The 24,921-nt window shown below is 37.6% G+C and overlaps 1 pseudogene; it reads right to left on the reverse strand.

Moving 5' to 3' along the window:
- The window catches only part of LOC138378855 (transmembrane 9 superfamily member 2-like), a 98,895-nt pseudogene that overhangs the window by 20,689 nt on the left and 53,285 nt on the right, over positions 1 to 24,921 (reverse strand).

Raw genomic sequence — 24,921 nt, forward strand, 5'->3', positions numbered from 1 at the left:
TAGTTGCTGACAAGGTAACAGATTTCACTGCTTATCTTTCAAACAAATTTGTCACAATGTTGTTTAAACAGTGAGTAATTAATGTACATGATTAAGCCTAATTTTTGAGGACTTGAAAGTTTTTTCTGAAAGATTGCTTTGAGACAAAACCGTTATAAAAACACACAGTTGGCTACTGCATTTAATTTTATTTATTTATTTATTTATTTATTTATTTTTGCCCACCTCTAAAATTCCCTCCACGATAACACCCCAATTGGCCAGTTCCTGAAACCTGAATGCAGTCAAGAATCAGGAAGAGGCCAGGCGCAGTGGCTCACCCCTCTAACCCCAGCACACTGGGAGGTTGAGGCAGGAGGATTGCTTGATGTCAGAAGTTCAAGGCCAGCCTGGGCAACATGGTGAGACCCCGTCTCTAAAAAATTTTTTTTTAATTAGCCGGGCGTGGTGGCACGTGCCTGTAGTCCCAGCTACTCGGGAGGCTGAGACAGGAGGATAGACTGAACCCAGGAGTTTGAGGTTGCTGTAAGCTATGATGATGCCACTGCACTCTAGGTTGAGCAAGAGAGTGATATCCTGTCTAAAAAAAAAAAAATCAGGAAGTAAGAAAAATGGGATGCAGAACAACTGCAATAGCTGTCACAAAGCTAGGGACTAAAGCTGCTGCACTTTAATCACAGAGCACTAGTTCTTAATTTACATGCATTTCTAACTATTTTGTTATCAGAATTCTTAAACTACAACAGATTAAAAATAGCAAATAAAAAGAGGAAAGATATAAGGAGCAGGCATCTTGATACCAGAACTAACAGTTGACAGAAAGGAAGAAGACAGAAAACCATTACTTACAGCTCAGTACACATGAAGACCCAAAGTCAGACGTCTTGAAATAGTTTTTAGCAGAGGAACTCTAAATGAAATCTCACGTGGAAGGCCAGTATAGAAAACAGACAAAAATCAGAGCTGCCCCTTTCCCATCTTTAAGCACTTCCCTCCATGGGACCGCCCCACTCCCACCCCCTAAAACAGCTTGTTTGAGACCAACTTCTCTAAGTCATTCAGAAAGTCTTAACAAGAGATTTTTAATTTTAAAAAGGAAATCTTGGCCGGGCGCGGTGGCTCACGCCTGTAATCCTAGCACTCTGGGAGGCCGAGGTGGGAGGATCGTTTGAGCTCAGGAGTTCGAGACCAGCCTGAGCAAGAGCGAGACCCCATCTCTACTAAAAATAGAAAGAAATTATATGGACAGCTAAAAATATATATAGAAAAAATTAGCCGGGCATGGTGGTGCATGCCTGTAGTCCCAGCTACTCGGGAGGCTGAGACAGGAGGATCGCTTGAGCTCAGGAGTTTGAGGTTGCTGTGAGCTAGGCTGACGCCACGGCACTCACCCTAGCCTGGGCAACAGAGTGAGACTCTGTCTCAAAAAAAAAAAAAAAGAGTCTAAAAAGGAAATCTTTATAGAGATTTCTTTCCATCAAAAAGTGCCGTTAAAAGGTTGTGAATTAAGTCTCAGTTCCTTAGGAAATCCCCCTGGGTCAGATTGCTATTTCTTGGATAAAGTGGGGGTAAATGAAGTATTATCACACCAGAATTTAACCTCTTTAAAATATAGTAAAGTTAACTTACTAAAAATTAAAACGTTTGAGATTATCAAGATACAATACTCACCAAATACTGTTTAGAATGAAAAATAATTGAATAAAAATACAGCCAAATGTTAAAATGCCACCAATTATGATGCCAAGAAGTGGTTTTGTTTAAGAAACTGTTGAGGAATCTGATGGCAGATCTGGTTTGTGTGAACCAGACACCTAAACTGCTCGAAAACAAATGAAGTGAGAATCAGAATGAAATGAAATTGAAAAAAAATCTGATTTTTTTTAATATGATTACAATCATAATCACAATACAGAATCTTGAATCTGAACAGAGCATGGAATATTTATAAGAGCAGTCATGTGGGCAGGAGCTAGACCAGTGCTGTGCAAAAGAAATATAGGCCGGGCGCGGTGGCTCACGCCTGTAATCCTAGCACTCTGGGAGGCCGAGGTGGGCGGATCGTTTGAGCTCAGGAGTTCGAGACCAGCCTGAGCAAGAGTGAGACCCCATCTCTACTAAAAATAGAAAGAAATTATATGGACAGCTAAAAATATATATAGAAAAAAAATTAGCCGGGCATGGTGGTGCATGCCTGTAGTCCCAGCTACTCGGGAGGCTGAGACAGGAGGATCGCTCGAGCTCAGGAGTTTGAGGTTGCTGTGAGCTAGGCTGATGCCACGGCACTCACTTTAGCCTGGGCAACAGAGTGAGACTCTGTCTCAAAAAAAAAAAAAGAAACTTGTGATCAATATAAAAGTTATTGAGCAGATATTTTACATCATTTTTGTTGTTCTAAGTATTCAAAATCTGGTGTGTATTTCCCACTTATAACCCATCTCAATTCAGACCAGCCACAGTTCAGGTGCTCAACAGCCACATGTGGCCAGTGGCTACCATATTAGATGGCACACAGCTGGGCAACCAACAACAATGTTTATCCTTTTTTATAAATTCCAAAGGAGAGATTGGACAAGATTTACTAGTGACTATTCCAACACGAAATAATCTAAAATGTCAAAAAAGTCCTCTCTTAGAATTTGCCTAAGAATTTGTCAATTAATTTCCAGAAAATGTTCTTTTGTCTGCTCTCTGCAGAACATCACCTTCCATGTTGTCTTTTCTAACTTCTCCCCTGCAATCTCATGCTATATCCTTATACAATTCTTTTGCCATGTGGTCTCATTTAGACTTTTTGGGATCCTGCACCTTTTTCCTATACATGGAATAGGCTAACTTCAAATTTGTCAACTGAATAGCCCCATTTCTTGGCTTTCTTTCCCCACTGTATAACCCTATTATTTTTCTGAGTCAGCTAATGTCAGTCTTCCTACAATATGTTCTTTTAATTTTGTCCATCACAGATAAAAGGAAATATAAACAATTTATAATGTGGGAACTACATTAAATAGAGTTTTTGGAAGTGTTACTGTCTCTTTTACTTAATGTTTTAAATACCTTTTATTTCAAAATGATTATTCTCTCTCCTTTTTTTTTTTTTTTTTTTGAGACAGAGTCTCACTCTGTTGCCCGGGCTAGACTGCTGTGGCATCAGCCTAGCTCACAGCAACCTCAAACTCCTGGGCTCAAGCAATCCTCCTGCCTCAGCCTCCCGAGTACCTGGGACTATAGCCATGTGCCACCATGCTCGGCTAATTTTTTCTATATATTTTTTAGTTGTCCGGCTAATTTCTTTCTATTTTTGAGTAGAGACCGGGTCTTGCTCTTGCTCAGGCTGGTCTCAAATTCCTAACCTCAAGCGATCCTCCTGCCTCGGCCTCCCAGAGTGCTAGGATTACAGGCGTGAGCCACCATGCTTGGCCTCAAAATGATTATTCTCTATAGTTTCCTCCAATGGTACTTTTTCATTCCATGTACACTGTGAGGTATTATTTCAGGCATCACTCAATGGTCAAAAGCAGCATTTTAAAAGTTTACCTTTTTCTTGCTTCCAAATATACACCAAAAAATGTATGTGGTACTGAAATTCCAAACCACATGTTAAGGATACCTATGAGAGAACCAAAGGAGATGGCAGCTGATGATCCCTCCAACCAAAGAATTAGATTCATAATGAATGGATCAGCAAAGATAATTCAGAGGGGTAAAAAAGTCTTTAGAAAACAATATACTTTCTGGAAAATGTTATAAACATACTTGATATGAATGTCAGAACATGCTTTTGGTGGGAACAATATAATAAATTACAAGGTTAAACCCTAGAAGAATATTAAATTACAATGTATAAACTGAGTCACTGAGCTAGGGCTTAAACTGTATACAATATAATAAGATAACAGTTTATTATAAGATGTAATTTCCACATCCTACTCATCTTCGCACCTTCAGAGTCTAGCAGAAAATAAATAAGTTGTGAAGTAATATACCATGAAAAAAACTCAATATGCAGTATAATGAACACATTAGGAAATAGCATATATGAAAAACAGATTTTCAAATCCTAGGCTGAAATGGGCCCTAAGATGCCTCAAGTTAGACAGGTATTCATTTAAAACAAAGATTTTTAATTTGATTACTCCAGATCAACAAGTCAACTGCTGAGTCTACCAGATACATCACCAGGCAAGCCCAGCTATTGTGCCCCTACTTGTTCCAGACAAGTTTGACCAAAGCTACAGGTGGGTATGGGTGTGGATGTTTTGGAATGCCCAAAAGATGAGGTTGAAAAGGTGGATAGAGGCTACACTGTGGAAATCTTTGAATGTCAGGTTAAGCAATGTAGACTTTCTCCTGTCAGCATCAGGAAGCACACAACTGAAGAGTTTTTTACAACCAACACTGTGATACACGGTGCAGTTTTTCAGGAAGGCAAGTCTACAACATTGCAGAGGATAGACCTAAAGAAGGAGAAGATTTAAGAAAGAAGCCCAGCTCTAAAGTGGTAAGAATCTGTATAATGTGATAGCTAAAATGGAAAGACATGGATATAAAAAACATGAAGAATTAAGAGACTTTTGGTTAAAGATGACAGATTTAACTCACATTTAGCTCTGCTACCTCATTAAAACCAAGATAAAATTATAGTAAAGAAATTTTAAAAGGGTATAAATACACAAGGTTGGGGGACAGAAGAGAGAAGACATTAGCAACAAATTTTGGAAACTAGATAGTTGAGTTAGTAAAACTGAAAAACCTTCATCCCGAGTCATCAGTAGCAAAAGCTAAGAGGCAAGTCAACTTATCCATAGAACTCCAAGAAGGGTCTGGAATTTATAGTGCCAGGTACCTCTGTAAGTAGGAGTTAAGGAGTAGCTAAAACCAGGAGGACTGGTTGTAAGTCAGCCTAAGATGCTGATAGACTTGCAGATTTCCTCCCCTACTCTGCAGAACCAACTAACTTCCCTTCCCCAACCCTAGCAGAAGACTAGAGGTCAGTTCTCTTGGGGAAGATCCCTGAAGCTCAGAAGAAAACTTGAAAAAAGAAAATCTATCATTGACATCCTCAGAGAGATTAGAGGAGATATTGCAACCATAAAACAAGAAGAAGAAATTTTAAGGACTATTGAGAAAATGAAAGAGCTCTTGGGAATTAAAAACATGACAAGAGGAATTAAAACCTCAATAAAAGGATTGGAAGAGCTGATAAAATGTCTTAGAAAGCAGCATTAAAAAAAAAGAAATGAAAAACAGGCAAAAAATACATAGGAAATTAGATGAGCAACCCAGATATCTGAAAACTAGGAGTTATGGGAGGAGACAGAGTTCTTTATTATTGTCTTTTAGGGATATTAAGTCCTCTGCCCAAGGTCAAACAATTGATAAGAGGCAGAGCTGGGATTCCAATTCAGGTATGTCTGATTTTTTTTTTTTTTAAATTTTTAAAACCCTTTTTTTTTTTTTTTTTTTTTTTTTTGAGACAGAGTCTCGCTCTGTTGCCCGGGCTAGAGGGCCGTGGCATCAGCCTAGCTCACAGCAACCTCAAACTCCTGGGCTCAAGCAATCCTTCTGCCTCAGCCTTCCCAGTAGCTGGCACTACCAGCATGCGCCACCATGCCTGGCTAATTTTTTCTATATATATTTTTAGCTGTCCAGCTAATTTCTTTCTATTTTTAGTAGAGATGGGGTCTCGCTCTTGCTCAGGCTGGTCTCGAACTCCTGACCTCCAGTGATCCTCCAGCCTCGGCCTCCCAGAGTGCTAGGATTACAGGGGTGAGCCACCGTGCCCGGCTTGTCTGATTTTTTAAGAGCAAGCTTTTCCCATTCCAATATGCTATAAAAGAAAAGCCTCAATGGTGAGATAAATATTCTTGAACCCACCCCACCAATCACAGCTATCTTCTCTTCTCCTGGGCATTCTGTCAGAGACCAGAGAAAGAGAATCTGTTGACAGCCACTCCATGATCTACCAGGTTAGGCTTTGAGGTACACTGTTCAGGGAATCTCTGGTTTAGCTCTTCAGCTCTCAGTTCTCTCAAGGCCCACTCCAAGTCTAAGATTCTAATGCTGCCTTCCTATTTGCCATCTGTTCTCAATTTCTTGTTTAGGATAATTGTTTTAGATGCTTTCATATCTCTCATAAGTGATTTGGTCTTTTATCAATCAACTTCAGTCATTTGTTCTTTCATTTTACTATTCCTACTTCACCTTTTTCTCTTGTGTTTATGATCTCTTCTATTAACACCTTTTCCGGTAGGTATATCTACCCTGCTCTTTAGAGGCTCATACTCTGTTCCTGTTGATGTAGCTTCAAGTCCTTTCAAATAACAACAAATACAACAACAAAACCTCTACCTTATGTCTCAGTTTCTGGCATCTTAATAAGGGTGTCTGGTTTTCCATGATTTAACCACACTTCTCAAAATGTTTTTAATACCTTTCTGCTCTAATGAATTTGTTTAGCCACAATATTCCTCTGCCAAATTTCCTAGCTTTTGAGAGATTCATTTCAGCTGTTATCATTCCTTGGCTAGAAAAATTACTTCTCACTTGACAAATCATAACCTCCCTTCTTATACATAAACTCAATTAACCTGTCTCAACAATTTTCCTTTTGAAAGTACACTCTAGAATGTTAATATGTGTTTAACAAATCTGTAACCGTCCTTCAACTTTATGTTTTTACATTCTAAATATTTCTTCCTATGTTGATATCTAATTATTTCTAGACCTTTTCATGGAATCTTAAACAGCAAAGCTAGAAGAAAACTTAAGAGGTCACCTGGGGCCATCTCCTACCTGAAACACTTATTCACACATTCATCAAACATTTACTGAGCACCTACGTGTTAGGCCCTGGTGTTCAAAGATAAATAAAACAAAAATCTTTGCTCTGAAAAAGCTCAATCTAGTAGGATACATAAATAAACAAATTACAACATGGGAAATGCTGTAGCAGAATGATGAAAACAGAGCAGTAAGAACCCAGAAGAAAAGAGTGACCAAAAATGCTTTATAGCTCACAAAAAATTTCAGAACCCAGTAGTTCATTTATTTCTCCAAACAACTCTGTGACACAGGCATTACAGGCAAGGCATGGACAATCAGAAAGGTGAAAGGACTTACCCAAAGTCACTCGCCTAATACTAAGAGCTAAAATTCAAACTTTCTTCTTCTGATTTTAAAATTTCGGTGCATGCCCATCAAATCATGCTTCCCTACCCACCACTTTTGGGGTTATATGGAGGAAAAGCACATTGTTTAATAACTTTATCATCTTTAAATTCTTTTAGGGAACAAATATGTTTATTAGCCTAATTGTCCATCTAAATCCAAGTCCATTTATATACTGTGAGGCACTGAAATTCTCTCTCAACCTACCACATTTTGAGAAATAAGAATCCCAGTACCTTATGATGATTCTTTCTCCCATCTACCTGAGAGAACCCATAAGCCACTTAAGTTAAATACATCCTTTTGCATCATGCCTGGTTTATTGCTTTAAAATTGTATTCAGTTCCACTAACAGACCCAGGAAATAGAATCTGTTTTGCATTTTTAAATTATTCACATTATTCAATCATACGGTAAACACTTACAAAGCACTTACTTCATATATAATGCACAGAGTTACACACTGTGAAAGATACTGAGATGAATAAGACATAGTACTCATCCTCATGAGTTTTAAGATAAAGAATGAAAAATAAGACCTTTTGCAAATAACTGCAATCTAAGGAAGACTATGATAAGTATTGTAATAATGGTAATAGACATTGTACAAGTTGAGAGCATGGAAGTGGTGGTATTTGAGCTGAGACTTAAAGAATGAATAAAAAATTGGTATAGAGAAATTGGAAAGAAGGGATTACAAATAGATGGAACAGCATGAGCAAAGGCATGATGGTAGAAGAAAATAGTAGCTAATAACCACGGCTACTATTTATTGAGCACTTACTCTGTGCTAGGCACTATTCTAAATGCTTTACATACATTATCCCACTTAATCCTGATAGCAACCATATGAGGTAAATAATACTGTTATTTCTATGCCGCACACGAGGAAACCTAAGCTTAGAGAAGTTAAGGAACTTGCCCAAGGTCCCGTGATTAGTATAATTTGTTTGAAACTTTATTTTTGCTTATCTAATTTAAAAGACAACTGCATAATGCAATAATTATAAATCCATATTGATGAGCATACAAAGTATAAAGATGTAATTTGTATGACAATAATGGCACAAAAGAAGGGTAGGGAAAGGTACTACATAAGAGCAAAGTTCAATTGACTGGGTGCAGTGGCACCTGCCTGTGGTTCCAGCTACTTGGGAGGCTAAGGAGGGAGAATCACTTGAGCCCAGGAGTTTGAGGCTGTGGTGAGCAATGATGGCACCACTGCACTCCAGCCTTGGGAACAGAGTGAGACCTTGTCTCTTAAAAAAAATTATAAAAGAGCAAAGTTTTCATATACTATTGAAGTTAAGTTGGTATTAATCTGAACTAAACTGTTATAATTAAGACACTAATTTGCAATCCATAAAGCAACCAGAAGGAAAACAGCTCAAAAACAGTAAATAAATGATAAGGCAATAAAAATGGCAGACTAGAAAGTATCTATTTGACACAAAAAAGGCAGTAATGAAGGAACAGAGGAACATAAAAGACATAAGCTATATAGAAAGAAAATAGCAAAATGACAGACATAAGTCCTACCTTATCGATGATTACCTTAAATGTAAATGGATAAAATATTTCAATTAAAAAGCAGAGACTGGCAAAATAGACCAAAAAAACCAGGATCCAAATATATTATGTCTGGCTGGGCGTGGTGGCTCATGCCTGTAATCCTAGCACTCTGGGAGGCTGAGGCGGGAGGATCGCTCGAGGTCAGGAGTTTGAGACCAGCCTGAGAAAGAGTGAGACCCTGTCTCTACTAAAAATAGAAAGAAATGATTTGGGCAGATAAAAATATATATTAAAAATTAGCCTGGCATGGTGGCACATGCCTGTAGTCCCAGCTACTCGGGAGGCTGAGGCAGAAGGATTGCTTAAGCCCAGGAGTTGGAGGTTGCTGTGAGCTAGGCTGACACCATGGCACTCTAGCCAGGGCAAGAGAGACTCTGTCTCAAAAAATATATATATATATTATGTCTGCAAGAGACATAATTTTGATTCAAAGACACAAATAGGTTGAAAGTAAAAGTATAAAATATGTATGTGTGTATGTATCAAACAATAACCAAAAGAGAGCTAGAGCTACACTTCTATCAAACAAAATAAATTTTAAGACAAAAAGTGTTAAGAGGCCGGGCGTGGTGGCTCACGCCTGTAATCCTAGCACTCTGGGAGGCCGAGTCAGGAGGATCGCTCGTGGTCAGGAGTTCGAGACCAGCCTGAGCAAGAGCGAGACCCCGTCTCTACTAAAAATAGAAAGAAATTATATGGACAACTAAAAATATATATAGAAAAAATTAGCTGGGCATAGTGGCGCATGCCTGTAGTCCCAGCTACTCGGGAGGCTGAGGCAGCAGGATTGCTTAAGCCCAGGAGTTTGAGGTTGCTGTGAGCTAAGCTGACGCCACGGCACTCACTCTAGCCCGGGCAACAGAGCCAGACTCTGTCTCAAAAAAAAAAAAAAAAAAAAAAGTGTTAAGAGATACAAAGAAGGACATTCTATGGCAATATAAGGGTCAATCCACCAAGAACAAATAACTATTATAAATATACAAGTACCTAACCACAGAGCCCCCAAAATATATGAAGCAAAAACTGACAGAACTAAAGGAAGAAATAGACAATTCAATAATAATAGTTGGAGACTTCGATATCCCACTTTCAAAAATGGATAGAAAAACTAGACAGAAGATCAACAAGGGAATGAAAAATGAAAGATTTTAACAACACCAAAAACCTACTAGACTTAACAGACATTTACAGAACACTCCACCCAATAAGAGCAGAATATATATTCTTCTGAAGTGTACATGGAACGTTCTCCAGGGTGGAACATACGTTAGGCCATAAAACAAGTCTCAATAAACTTAAAAAGAATTGAAATCATACAAAGCATAACATAATTGAAATAAATTAAAGATGACCAAATAAATGGAAGGATATCCTGTGTTCATGAATTGGACAACAATATTGTTAAGATGGCAATATTCCCCCAAATTGATCTACAGATTCCATGCAATCCCTATCAAAATCACAGATGGCTTTTTGAAGAAATTGAAAAGCTCTTCCTAAAATTCATATGAAAATCCAAAGGTCCAGAATAGCCAAAACAATTTTGAAAAAGAACAAAGTTGGAGGATTCACACTTCCTAATTTGAAAATTTAATACAAAGCTACAATAAACAAGACTAGGTGATGCTAGCCTAAGGACTGACATACAAGAATACACCTATAAAATAGGATTAAGAGTCTAGAAATAAATCCATAGATTTATAACCATTTGTTTTTCAGCAAGGGAGTCAAGACCATTCAATAGTGGAAGAATAGTTTTGTCAACAGGTGATGTAACACACCTGTTGGATATACTGGATATACAAATACAAAAGAATGAAGTCAGAACCCTACCTCATGCCATATGAAAAAATTAACTTGAAGTGGATCAAAGACTTAAATTTAAGGCATAAAAATATAAAAACTCTTACAAGAAAATGCAGGAACAAATTTTAGTGACCTTGGATTAGGCAATGTTTTCTTAAATATGACACCTACAGTACAAGCAACTAAAGAAAAGATAAAGTGGACTTCATCAAAATTTAAGTTTTGTGCCTTAAAGAATGTAATCAAGAAACAGAGGGTTGGGCATGGTGGCTCATGCCTATAATCCCAGCACTTTTGAGGTGGGAGGATTACTTGAGGCCAGGAGTTTGAGACCAGCCTGGGCAACACAGCGAGACTCTTCTTTATAAAAAATCTTAAAAAATTAAAAAAATATATAGCTGAGCATGGTGGTGTGCACCTGTAGTCCCAGCTGCTCAGGGGGCTATGGTGGGAAGATCATTTGAACCCAGGAGTTTGAGGCTGCAGTGAACTACTATGACACCACTATACTCTAGTCCTGGCAATAGAGCAAGACCCTGTCTCAAAAAAAAAAAAAAAAGAAAAGAAAAGAAAAAAGAAACTGAGAAGACAATCCATGGAATGGAAGGAACTATTTGCGAATCACATATCTGATAAAGATCTAGTATTCAGAATACATCAACAAACTCTTAAAACTCAACAATAAAAAGAAAAATAATCCACTTTTAAAATGAAGATTTTAATGGATACATTTCCAAACAAGGGGTATAAATGGCCAACAAGCACATAAAAAGATGCTCAACATCACTAGTCATCAGGGAAATGCAAATTAAAACTACAAAATACCACTTCATACCCACTCAGATGGCTATAATCAAAAAAAGAAAAAAAATCAAACAATCCCATCAATAAATGGGCAAAGGAAATGAATAGAAACTTTTCAAAAGAAGACAGAATAATGGCCAGCAAACATATAGAAAAATGCTCAACATCTGTAATCATTAGAGAAATGCAAATCAAAACCACAATGAGATATCACCTAACCCCAGTGAGACTGGCCTTTATCAAAAAATCCCAAAACAACAAATGCTGGCGAGGATGTGGAGAGATAGGAACACTCATACACTGCTGGTGGGACTGCAAACTAGTGCAACCTCTGTGGAAAAGAATCTGGAGATACCTCAAAGAGCTGGGAGTGGAAATACCATTCGATCCAGCAATAGCACTGTTGGGCATCTACCCAAAAGAGCAAAAGACATTCTATAATAAAGACATCTGCACCCGATCTTTATGGCAGCACAATTCACTATATTGCAAGGATCTGGAAACAACCCAAGTGCCCATCAATTCATGAGTGGATTACTAAAATTTGGTATATATTTACAATGGAATATTACTCAATTATAAGAAATGACAGTGATCTAGAACCACTTATATTTTCATGGATTGAGCTTGAGCCCATTATCCACAGTGAGGTATCACAAGATCAGAGGACTAGTCTACACATATACTCACTGTCAAATTGGTACTAACTGATCAACACTATGGTGCTCACATGGTAGTAATATTCTCCAGGGATTGGGGGGTTGGGGGGACAAACTCACAACTGAGGGTCACAGACACAGTGAGCATTGTAGAGGGGAAGGGCATGCCTCTAAACCTCGCTTGGGTGAGGCAAAGTCATAAAATGTAACCAGAAGATATTTTCACTTCAGTGTTTATTGCAGCATTATTCACAATGGCTAAATTATGGAATCAGCTTAAGGGTTTATCAAGGGATGAATGGATAAAAATGATGTGGTGTATGTACACAAAGGAATATTATTTAGCCGTGAAAAAAGAAGGAAATTTTGTCATTTGCAGAAACATGGATAGAACTGGAGGACATTATTTTAAGTGAAATAAACCAGGCACAGAAAGACAAATATTTCATTTTCACACTCAAATATGGGACCTAAAAAAATGGATCTCAAGGAAGTAGTGAATAGAATGGTGGCTACTAGAGATTGGTCAGGGTGGTGGGATGGGGTAATGAAGAGATGTTGGAGAAGGGGTAATTCTGTTTGATAGAAGGAAGGAGTTCTGATGTTCAGTGGTACAGTGGGGCAACTACAGTTGACGATAGTTTACTGTATTTCAGAATAGCTAGAAGTTTTCAAAAGCTCCCAACGTAAAGCAATGATGAATGTTTTAGCTGAATCTTGTCCTAGTTACCCTGATTGGATCATTGTATGTTGTTTGCTTGTTTCAAGATGTAACACGTAATCCATACATATGTATAATTATTATGTATCAATAAAAAAAATTAAAAAAAAAGAAATTTGGGTACTCACACACTCAGCATTAAAAAAAAAAAAAAGAAATAGTATCTAACAAGATATACTGTTAGACTCTTTGATTCTGTAAAATTAAATAAAAAAAAAAAGAAAAAAAAAAGATTTGATTATAAAAAAAAAAAAAAAGAAATAACAAATGTTGGTGAGGGTGTGGAGAAACTGGAACCTTCATACATTGCTAATAAGGATGTAAAATGATACAGCCAGTTTTGAAAACAGGCTGACAATTTCTCAAAATGGTAAACACACAGTTACCATATGATCAAGCAATTCCACTCCTAGGTATACATGCAATGGAACTGAAAGCATATGTTCCCTCAGTACACTAATATTCACAGCAGCATTATTCATTTCCAAAAGGTAAAAATAGCCCAAATATCTGTGAACTGATGAATAAGCAAATGGTAGTATATCCTTATGATGAATTATTATTCAATCATAAAAAGGAATGAAGTACTGATACATGCTACAATATAAATAAACTTTGAAAACATGATAATTGAGGCTGGGCATGGTGGCTCATGCCTGTAATCCTAGCACTCTGGAGGCCGAGGCGGGAGGATCGTTTGAGCTCAGGAGTTGAGGACCAGCCTGAGCAAGAGCGAGACCCCATCTCTACTAAAAATAGAAAAATTAGCCGGGTGTGGTAAAATGTGCCTGTAGTCCCAGCCACTCAGGAGGTTGAGGCAGGAGGATCGTTTGAGCCCAGGAGTTTGAGGTTGCGGTGAGCTATGATGATGCCACTGCACTCTACCCAGGGCGATAGAGGGAGAGTCTGTCTCAAAAAAAAAAAAAAAAAAAAAAAAAAAGGAAGCAAGAGGTAAAAGAACTAGAAAAATACAATGACAGGAATAGCGAGAGAGAAGAGCATTTCAGAAAGATGAGTACAGTTAGTTAATAGTCTGTCAAATGTTACAGACTGATCAAAGAGAATAAGAACAGAGACAACGAATTTGGCAAGAAAGAATGTCATCTGTCAACTTTCAAGAATATATTTCAGAAGAGAGACCCAAAGTGCTAGTATTAAGGAGAATGGGTCAAAAAGATGAAGAGAGATGGTTGGAAGGGGAAGAGAAATGGGACAGGCACAAAAAAGGACGGGCAAGGACAAGAGCAAATAAACTGAAGTATGCAAAACTTGACACAAAAAGATATTTGTCAAAGCATAATTCATAATTAACATAAAATATAAACAACTTAAACTATCTAATAATACATGAAAATCAAATGATTATGCAAGTATAGAAGCATTGTCTAGTATAGCGGTCAACAGCAGACTCTTGAGCCAGACTGCTTGGGTCTGAATTCTGGCTCTATCACTTACTAGCTGAGTGAGCAATACTACTCTGTGCCTTACTTCCTCTTCTATAAAATGGGACAGTAACAATTATCTATCTGATAGTATTGGTGGGAAGGTTAAATGGGTTAATATTTTTGAAGCATTTAGAACAATACTTGACCTATTGTAAGCACTATATAAAGGTGAGCTATTATTATCAATACAGTAGAATATTTTGTGATTGTTAAAAATGATATCAGAGAATTTCCAATGATTACATAAAATATTGAGACTTGAAATTTAACAACACATTGTTAAGTGAATAAAGCTGAAACAAAATTGCATACATTAGGTGATCAAAATTTATATACGTAGAAAAAAAAGACTGAAAACATAACAGAAGGTTCTCTCAAAAAGATGGGATTTTAGGGAATAAAAATTATTATTATTTTAATCTGTATACTTTTCTGCATTTCTAAATGTTCTACTGAAAAAATTTATTATTATAGGTGGGAAGAAAATAAACATTAAAATAGAGACTTTCAGGTTAAAATGGCAAACTGAATACACACACTTCCAATCTTGCTCTGTTCTGAAACCCCAGTAAAACTATAAAAAGCATTTCTTTTTAAAAATCTACACAGACAGGGAGAACACAGAGCAGATAACAGAGAAAAAAAGGGAGACAGAAACTATGCAGGCACTTGAGAAAGCTGACAAACAACCCAATTTACACTACAGAATCCACAAAAGGCTCAAAAACTGGCAGCAACAGGTATTCTATGAGTAAAGGGAAGGAGAGGGGAGTGAGTAAAGGAAGAGAAATCTGTGAAAGCTTTTTGTTTTGTTGTTTTATTGAGACAGAGTCTCACTCTGTTGCCCTGGCTAGAGTGAGTGCCCTGGCGTCAGCCTAGCTCACAGCAACCTCAAACTCCTGGGCTCAAGCGATCCTACTGCCTCAGCCTCCCGAGTAGCTGGGACTACAGGCATGCACCACCATGCCCGGCTAATTTTTTCTATATGTTTTTAGTTGTCCAGCTAATTTCTTTCTATTTTTAGTAGAGACAGGGTCACACTCTTGCTCAGGCTGGTCTCGAACTCTTGACCTCAAGCGATCCTCCCACCTCGGCCTCCCAGAGTGCTAGGATTATAGGTGTGAGCCACCACGCCCGGCCTGTGAAAGCTTTTTGAGAATTAGATACCCCTATCACCTTCCTCACTGTAAACTACAGCAGATGTCTAAAGGTTTATTCTCTGGATTGGAGGACACCAGACATGGTTAATGGCTTGGATACTATACTTAAAGCAGAGGTATTTAAGTGACCATATGCATCCTAAATGTTACAAGTCAAGGCACTCAGCCCCTTTCTCCCATATGCCTCCCAGAATGCTAACAGCCAGATATTAACCCTCCACAGAGGAGATTGGAAGACACTTCTCCAGGGAAAGTGACCAGCCCAAGGCTTCAACCCTAAAGATATATATAGATATAGATATACAGATATATAGATTTCTTTTTTGAAGACAGAGTCTCACTCTGTTGCCAGGGCTAAAATGCAGTGGTGTGATCATAGCTCACTATAACCTCAGAATCCTGGGCTCAAGCAATCCTCCTGCCTCATCCTCCCTAAACCCTAAAGATATTGACATAAGGAGGTCTCCAGAAAACACTGCACCCAGATCACCCTATAGTGAAGCTCCAAGTCTATAAGCTTCCCTACATGCTCATAGTATTCATTTAGTATTTTATTCCCACACTTTTAATCATATGCATACATATAGCTAACAATTGTCATACCTTTGAGGAAACACTGCAGCATAGAAGATAGAGATCAAAACAAAAAAGGAAAATCAACTTGAAGGAAATGACACTATGCATTGAAAAAAAACATACATATCATCAATAAACTAAGAGAGCCGGGCGTGGTGGCTCACGCCTATAATCCTAGCACTCTGGGAGGCCAAGGTGGGCGAATCGTTTGAGCTCAGAAGTTCGAAACCAGCCTGAGCAAGAGCGAGACCCGTCTCTACTAAAAAATAGAAAGAAATTAGCTGGGCAACTAAAAATATATAGAAAAAATTAGCTGGGCATGGTGGCACATGCCTGTAGTCCCAGCTACTTGGGAGGCTGAGGCAGAAGGATTGCTTGAGCCCAGGAGTTTGAGGTTGCTGTGAGCTAGGCTGATGCCACGGCACTCTAGCCAGGGTGACAGAGAGGGACTCTGCCTCAAAAAATAAATAAATAAAATAAAAATCAATCAATCAATAACTTAAGAGAAGTATAGGATGATACTGTACTCATGGAACATTGACAAGATGCTTTTTTAAAAGAACGTTCAAAAAACAAAAAAGAACTCTAAGAAGCTAAAATCCAATAGCAATAACGAAAAAAAATCCATAGAAAAATTCAAAATCTAGAAAGAAGAGCAAAAAGACAAAATATAAAAAATACAAGAGAAAAAATGAGAAATTGAGAGGACGGTCCTGGAGTCCTCAACAAAATACAGAAGCTCCTCAATTTATGATGGGGCTATAGCCCAACAAACCCATCTTAAGTTGAAAATGTATCTAACGCACCTAAACTACCGAACATCATAGCTTAGACTAGCCTGGGCACTTTGTAGACATGATAAGATGCAAAAAACACAAAACATGATATCCCAAAAATGCTGGCAACACAGTCCACTGTAGAGTATGCATTGTTTATCCTCATGATTGCGTGGCTAACTAGGGGCTGTGGCTCACTGCCACTTCCAGGCATCACGAGAAGGTATCATACAGCACATCCCTAGCCCAGGAAAAGATCAAAACTCAAGCTTCAAAGTGTGGTTTCTACATAATGCATATCGTTTTTGCACCATTATAAAGTCAAAAAATTGTAAGTCAAATCATTGTAAGTCAAGGATTGTCTGTGTTAGCAAATCAAATCTAGTAATACGTAAAAAGAATAGAAATCATGATCCAGTCATTCAGATAAAACACTTTACTTATATTTACATTATGTTACATACCCTCAAGTACCAATTCACGTGATATTAATTTTAGAGTTTTATTGAAAATTTAATGATAATGGGCATTGAAATTAATCCTGGGAATGCAAGGCTGGTCAACAATAAAAATCAAATCAATGTAATTCACCATATTAACAGACAGAAAGAGAAAAACCATATGATCTTCTCAATAAATGTAGAAAAAGCATCTGACAAAATCCAGAATCCATTCCTGATAAAAAGTTCTCGGCAAAGGAGGAATAGAAGGGAACATCCTTAACCTGACAAAGTGCATATATGAAAAACCCACAGCTTATATCATACTTAATAGTAAAAAAACTGGATGCTTTCCCACTGAGATCAGGAACAAGGCAAAGATAACCACTCTCACCAATTTTCAACGTCGTGTTGGAAGTCTAGCCAGTGCTATAAAGCAACACAAAGAAATAAAAGGCATCCAAATTGGAAAGGAAGAAATACAACCGTCTCCATTCACAGCTGATATGATTGTCTATGTAGAAAATCCTAAGGACTCTACAAAAAAATCTCCCAAAACTAATGGGTGAGTTTAGCAAGGTGAGAGCCTACAAGGGCAATATATTACAATCAATTATGTTTCTATATACCTGAAATGAATAGTTGGAATTTGTTTTTTAAATATCATTAATAGCATCATAAAAAGAAAGGGAAGGAAGAAAAATATGTAGGTATAAAGCTAACAAAATATGTGCTGGGTCTGTATACTGAAAACTACAAAACACTGATGAAAGACATCAAAGAGGATCTAAATAAATGGAGAGATATACCATATTGGTGGATTGGAAGACTCCATATTATGAAGCTATCAGTGGCCCACAAATTGATCTATAGATTTAATGCAATCATAATCAAAATTCCAACAGGATTTTTTGTGCATATTGATAACATGATGCTAAAATTTATAGGGAAAAAAAGGAACTAGAATATCCAAAACAATCTCAAAAGAAGATCTGAGTATATTTATAAGCATAAAAGAGGGCCTCAGTGGAGAGGTAAAGTAGATGTGCAAGGGAAGAGTAACAGATTGTACAAAGCTATAAAAGAAATGAAAGGAAACAGAATCAAGTACAGAAGTGGCCAAGTTCTAAGTATCTTTCAAATCATAGAGTAAGCATCACAACCTTCACAAAGCCCTCCCAGGTGACCCAAACTAAAAACTGCCTTTTCCTCCTCTAAACCCTGATATCACTTTATTCATACCCTTCTGATAATTCCTAGTTCTTACTATAAGATAGAATTGTTACTATTTTACATATCCTATCATCTCATCCTCCTGCCCCACAACTCCCTAGATTATAAATTATTTGAAGGCAGAGTTTCAGGGGCAATTTATATTTCCTCCAAAGTGCCTAGCATTATGTCTTAAATATAGTAAAAATAAAAACAAAACAAAAACAAAAAACCCACAATAAGCATACTGAGTGAGTAACTAATGCAGAGAGTAGTAGATGACTTACTGGCTGATTCTTGCATATGATATCCCTTGTATTACAATGCAGTATAATGAATTTTGCACAATGGCACTTTGTTGCCAAACATACTCAGTTTGGGATTAATCTGAGTCTTGAACTTGAAGCAACAAATATCTGAAAAATTCTCAAGGACCTCGCTTTCTTACATAAATGTGTTAAAGGACTCACCTCAGCAAAGACCACCTCCCATTCTAGTTCTCTTGAAAAGAGTTATAGAAAAAGCAGATGGCTCTATTCAAGATGGAGGGGATGCATTATGCTCATTTTAAATAAGTCAAAAATTCTGAGGTATATATACTTGATATGAAAACTCGTAATGTTCGACTCTTTCAACGATCTTATCTTTTCCGCTGGAGTTTAGGGGGAAACGAGCCACATGAAGATAAAAGATTATCAGTCTACTGAATATATTACTGAATTGCATGATTTATGGTATTATACTCAGTCACAGAACATTATTAATTCATCTACTCTCACTTTGTCACTAATCAATATATAATGTCCATGTAACTGAATTTATTCTAAAACTTTCAGTATAGGATCTCTTTCCCTATTGTGACACACTTCTACATAATAATTAAGATATAATCCATTACTATTTCCTTAAAAATAAAACAAAAAGACTGTCCTTCAGAACATATCAAGGGGAGAATTTTTCCTTGCTATGAACGAATGAAACATGTTATGGACTTAATTGTGGCCCCCCTAAATTCATATATTTAAAGCCCTAGTCCCCAGTCTGATGGTATTTGGAGATGGGGCTTTTGGGACCTAATTATTAATAAATTTAGATGAGGTCATGAGGGTGGGTCCCCCATGATAGAATTAATGCCCTTACAATTAGAGAAAGAGCTCACTTCTCTCTTTCTGTCTCTGTCTCTGTGTGTGTGTGTGTGTGTGTGTGTGTGTGTGTGTCACGTGAGGACACAGGGAGAAGGTGGCAAGGAAGAGAGCCCTCACCAGAACCCAACTATGGTAGCACTCTGATTGGACTTCCCAGCCTCCAGAATGGTAAGAAAATAAATTTCGGTTGTTTAAGCCACCCAGGCTATAGTATTTTGTTATGGCAGTCCAAGCTGACTGAGACAAAAATATATCAAGAAATTTAGAGGTAAAACCCTAAACAATTCAGCACTTTATCAGTGAAGTACTGTGGGAAGCGGAATGGATAGGATGCAGGGGAGGTGATGTGTGGGGATTATATATAGCCTGGTCCCATTACTGATTTCACGTGTCACCTGGAACAAGTTGCTCCCTGGTTTGGCCACAGATTCTGCATCTGTATAATCAGGACACTGGATGAGCTACTATCACAGCCACTGCACAGCATCACCCCCACTCTCACTTTGACTGTGACTGCACCTCGGAACTGCAGTTACTCTAGGTGAGACAGGAAGAAACAGTCACTGAAGGCAGCGACAAGGAGAAAAACAAAATGTCATGTACAAATTGCCACTCTAGCATGCTATACAATGCAAGATGTATAAGTGAGAGGAGCATTTATGAAATCTGCTTCAAAAACAAAGATCAAAATCAAATACCGCAGCACCATCGCCATCTCCTTGTACTAGAGGTTAAAATGTACAAAAAGATGAAAAGAATGCAGATACAACAGAAAGAAAATACTGCATCTACAGAAAGCACAGTGGTCATTCATCTCCTTCCTCCTCTTCATTATAGTGTATAGTGATTTTTTCCAAGATGAAGTAGAAGGAAGAGTATAATTGCATAGAGAAAAGAGAATGTGAGGTACTAATCCAGGACATAATAGTGCCGTCAGCAAAAAATTTGTCTTCCACTTAACACCTTTAAATGCTGAGGAAGTAAAAAACAGAATAGTGACTGTAGCAACTTCATTTAGTCCACTTTACAAATACTTTAGAGTAACCAAGGCACAATTACATTTTGATAGGTCGGCTAAAATTCCCCATGCTACTTTTTTTTATTTTGTTTTACAGCCTTTGAATTTCTACATTTAACACACCAACTTCCTGGAATAATAACTGTTGTAATGCTTACTCTTATACATTTTAGCAGGCACTTATCCGGCAGGGGTTCCCAGAAGGACCCATAACACAATGGCACAGGTAAGCTCCTCCATTGGCAGGGGAGAGAAAACCAAAGCAGGCCAGAACTAAAGGCACAAAAAAGAAATAGGAAATCAGTGACAATAATAGTCTCAAAAGTACACAGGACTTTATGAGAAATTAAGCACAACCTTATTAAGACATATTATATGAAATAGCACACAAGGAAATTCTCTAATGGGAGTGTGCTTAAGGGATGCTACAAGCAAACGTTATTTATTCACTTAGCTAAGTCTTTCACAATTTTTTTCTTAATGAAAAGGTCTGATTTTCAATTTAAAGTAAATGGAAGTAAGTTTTCAAGTTGAGTTAGTCTTTACTTTCACTGTGAAAACCAAAATTAAACAAAATATCTCCCCCTTCCCTAATCTAGTAGTCACTCCAAAACAGCAAATCATTTTTTTCCACACAAATTTCCTTCTGTCTCCTTATATTCAAAATGGGGAATAACAAAAATCAAAGTGAGACTTGATCTCAGGAAAATATAACCTTAAGAGCTGAATTTTGAAATTATCTTGACATCTGAAACACCTAATAAGCCATCTTTTACAACAGCTTTGTTTACGAAAATCACTACCTGGCTATCAAAAACTGACAAGCACCATTTTTAGCTTATAAATGAAGGCAGGTAGGGTTCATCAGCCATTGTGAGCCCACTAAAGTTTCCATTCTGTTTACACACTTAAAGACAAGCACTTAGGCTTGCCATAGTATTTTGAAATGCTAGCCTTTGGATCATGAACTCCCTTAGCCCACTAAAAATATGATTCTACTCACATATTGATTGTCAAGAATGTATCTATTTTGCAAAACAAGGAATATGTATACTGGAGTTTACAAGAAGCTATTCAGAACTAAAGAAGCTATGGAAGGTTCTTGATATAGGAACATCAACTCATATCCTTAATTTGAGAAGACAGAAATGTAACTACTATAAAACACAAATTTCCATACACTTTAGGGTATAATTTTCAAAGTCCTTTTGTACACATGAATCAAAGTTTAACATATGTCAGCAGTTTACTATGAATGTTTAAGATATATCTGAGCCTACTCACATAAAGCAATAAATGTGATAATCAAAACTTGTATTCCTTGACCCAGGAAGACTGACAGCAATATTCCATTCTTTGGGGGCCTGAATACATCTTCATGAACCAGCTTCCAACCAAACTCCTGGGCATCTTCCTGCACATGAGAAAGTCTTTAATAAACATAAAATTTACTGTGACAGAAAGTTACAAGAGCTCTGAAAGTTAGATGAAATGCAACTTTCCTCTAAAGACACATTAACTGGAAACCAATGGCTCATTATGAATTTAGCAGGTCTCTGGAAGGTACATGATCCCACCATATAAATGAATCATTCCCTTACTCTAAGTTTTGCATTGGAGGGAGTGTGTTAATCATATAAAACACACAACTGTATTGCTTTTCATGAAGAAAGTAAAATGATTTAACTTACATAAGAAACTCAGCCAGGCGCGGTGGCTCACACCTGTAATCCTAGCACTCTGGGAGGCCGAGGCGGGTGGATCTCTCAAGGTCAGGAGTTCGAGACCAGCCTGAGCAAGAGTGAGACCCCGTCTCTACTAAAAAAAAAAAAATAGAAAGAAATTATCTGGCCAACTAAAATATATATAGAAAAAATTAGCCGGGCATGGTGGCGCATGCCTGTAGTGCCAGCTACTCGGGAGGCTGAGGCAGTAGGATTGCTTAAGCCCAGGAGTTTGAGGTTGCTGTGAGCTAGGCTGACGCCACGGCACTCACTCTAGCCCGGGCAACAAAGCAAGACCCTGTCTCAAAAAAAAAAAAAAGAAAGAAACTCGACCAATGTTATAGAAATTAAAAATTCACCAATACACAAATGACTACAAGAGTCAAAACAGTATAACCTAAATTATAATATTTTGCAATGTTTGGTATATTTATCTCATGCTTCAAAGCAATGAAAATCTTTAATAATGATATTTTCAGAGTTCAGAAACACATACAATTTTTTTTTTAAAGGCAGGCTCTCGCTCTATTACTCTGGCTGGAATGCAGTGGCACGATCATAGCTCACTGCACCCTCTGAAACTACTGGCCTCAAGTGATCCTCTCATCTCAGCCTCCCAATGTGCTACAATTACAGGCATGAGCCACCGGGCCCAGCCATGAGAAACACATACAAATTATATAGTCAAAGAGTTGATAACAAACAACTGTCTAATAAATTTACCTGTACTTCTTAAAAATCTACACAACTCTATACTTTTTTTATTTCAAAATATTAAGGGGGGTACAAATGTTTTTGTTACATGGACAGCTTTTATAATGCTTAAGTCAGGGCTATTAGTCCACCCATCACCTGAATAGTGTTCATTATACCTGATAGGTAGGTTTTTACTCCTCCCCTTCTCCTCCTCCCCCTTTCTTGATTTCCAATGACTTCTACTTCCCTCTGTGCCCACGTGTGCCTGATTTGGTATAACACACAAAATTACTATGCATCAAAAATGTGTTGTATTCAAGGTGCTCTAAATAGAAATAAAACATTGAGAACTGGGCAAAGTAGGCATTCAAGTATTTGTTGAATCAAATATGTACATTTTTACTTACAGAATTCATCTGATTATATCTGGTAATATCTCTATGGAGAATCTTTAAGGTAATCATAGCCAACATTTCAGATAAGAAAAATAACAAAGAAATTCATAATACTAGAAAATTTAAGAAAGAAAATAAAGAGAGAAGGTAAATCTCAAATTCCTTAATTGAACACTAAAAAGAAAATGTGTATGCATATAAAAGGCATTCAATCAATTTTCTAAGGATAAACTTAGATCAAAGACTGAATGCATCATATATTAAATGAATTTAAAGCTATATTACAAAAGTAATAGAAGCAACACTATTTTTAAGGTTATTTTTAAATTTTTTAAGAGTACATTCTCAAAGAGAAATAAGGAGAAGTGAATAAAAGCAGTAACACAAAATTAGTTCTAGAGCATGGAACTGGGAATGAAAGTTCAGGAGTCACAGGTTGAACTATGGCTGACTGACTTCTTAGCCAATGGACCAACGCCATAGTCTTTTAAATATATCACTCAATGACTTCTTAGCCAATGGACCAAGGCCATAGTCTTTTAAATATATCACTCAATGACTTCTTAGCCAATGGACCAAGGCCAAAGTCTTTTTTTTTTTTTTTTTTTTTTTTTTTTTGAGACAGAGTCTCACTCTGTTGCCCAGGCTAGAGTGAGTGCCGTGGCGTCAGCCTAGCTCACAGCAACCTCAAACTCCTGAGCTCAAGCGATCCTCCTGTCTCAGCCTCCCGAGTAGCTGGGACTACAGGCATGCACCACCATGCCCGGCTAATTTTTTTTTTTATATATATTTTTAGCTGTCCATATCATTTCTTTCTATTTTTTTTAGTAGAGATGGGGTCTCGCTCTTGCTCAGGCTGGTCTCGAACTCCTGAGCTCAAACGATCCGCCCACCTCGGCCTCCCAGAGTGCTAGGATTACAGGCGTGAGCCACCGCGCCCGGCCGGCCATAGTCTTTTAAATATATCACTCAATGAGCTTCAGGGCAAAGACCCCCAAGAACCACTTATCTACCAGCTCTTACTTATTATTTCTAAAATTAAAACTTAAAAACTATCCCCAAATCAAAACCAATGCCTTCTGCCATCCCACACCCCCAAACCCATACACACGAAAAAACTTTCATCAGAATCTATCTATGAAAACGCCGGCACTATTTTAGTGAGATATCAATAGGACAAATGATGTCTAAAATGTTAAGTGTTACAAGTAAATTCGCTCATGACAGAACCTAAAGTACAGTACATTCATTTTTACATTATACATATTAATACTACTAGAGATTAGCCTCCATAACCTATCTAGAGGCCCTTCACTTTCACAACTCCTTTGGAGAAACCATTCAAATAAATCTTTTCTGGGGAGTGACAAAATGGGATCTGGACTGTTGCCCAAACAGAAAACACTCTGGAAAAGCTACCATAAGAAGAAGGAGGAGGGCCAGCACGGTGGCTCACGCCTGTAATTCTAGCACTCTAGGAAGCTGAGGCGGGAGGATCGCTCAAGGTCAGGAGTTCAAGACCAGCCTGAGCAAGAGCGAGACCCCATCTCTACTAAAAATAGAAAGAAATTATATGGACAACTAAAAATATATAGAGAAAAA

Source organism: Eulemur rufifrons, chromosome 30, assembly GCF_041146395.1.
Source record: "Eulemur rufifrons isolate Redbay chromosome 30, OSU_ERuf_1, whole genome shotgun sequence".
In the NCBI taxonomy this organism is placed as follows: domain Eukaryota; kingdom Metazoa; phylum Chordata; class Mammalia; order Primates; family Lemuridae; genus Eulemur; species Eulemur rufifrons.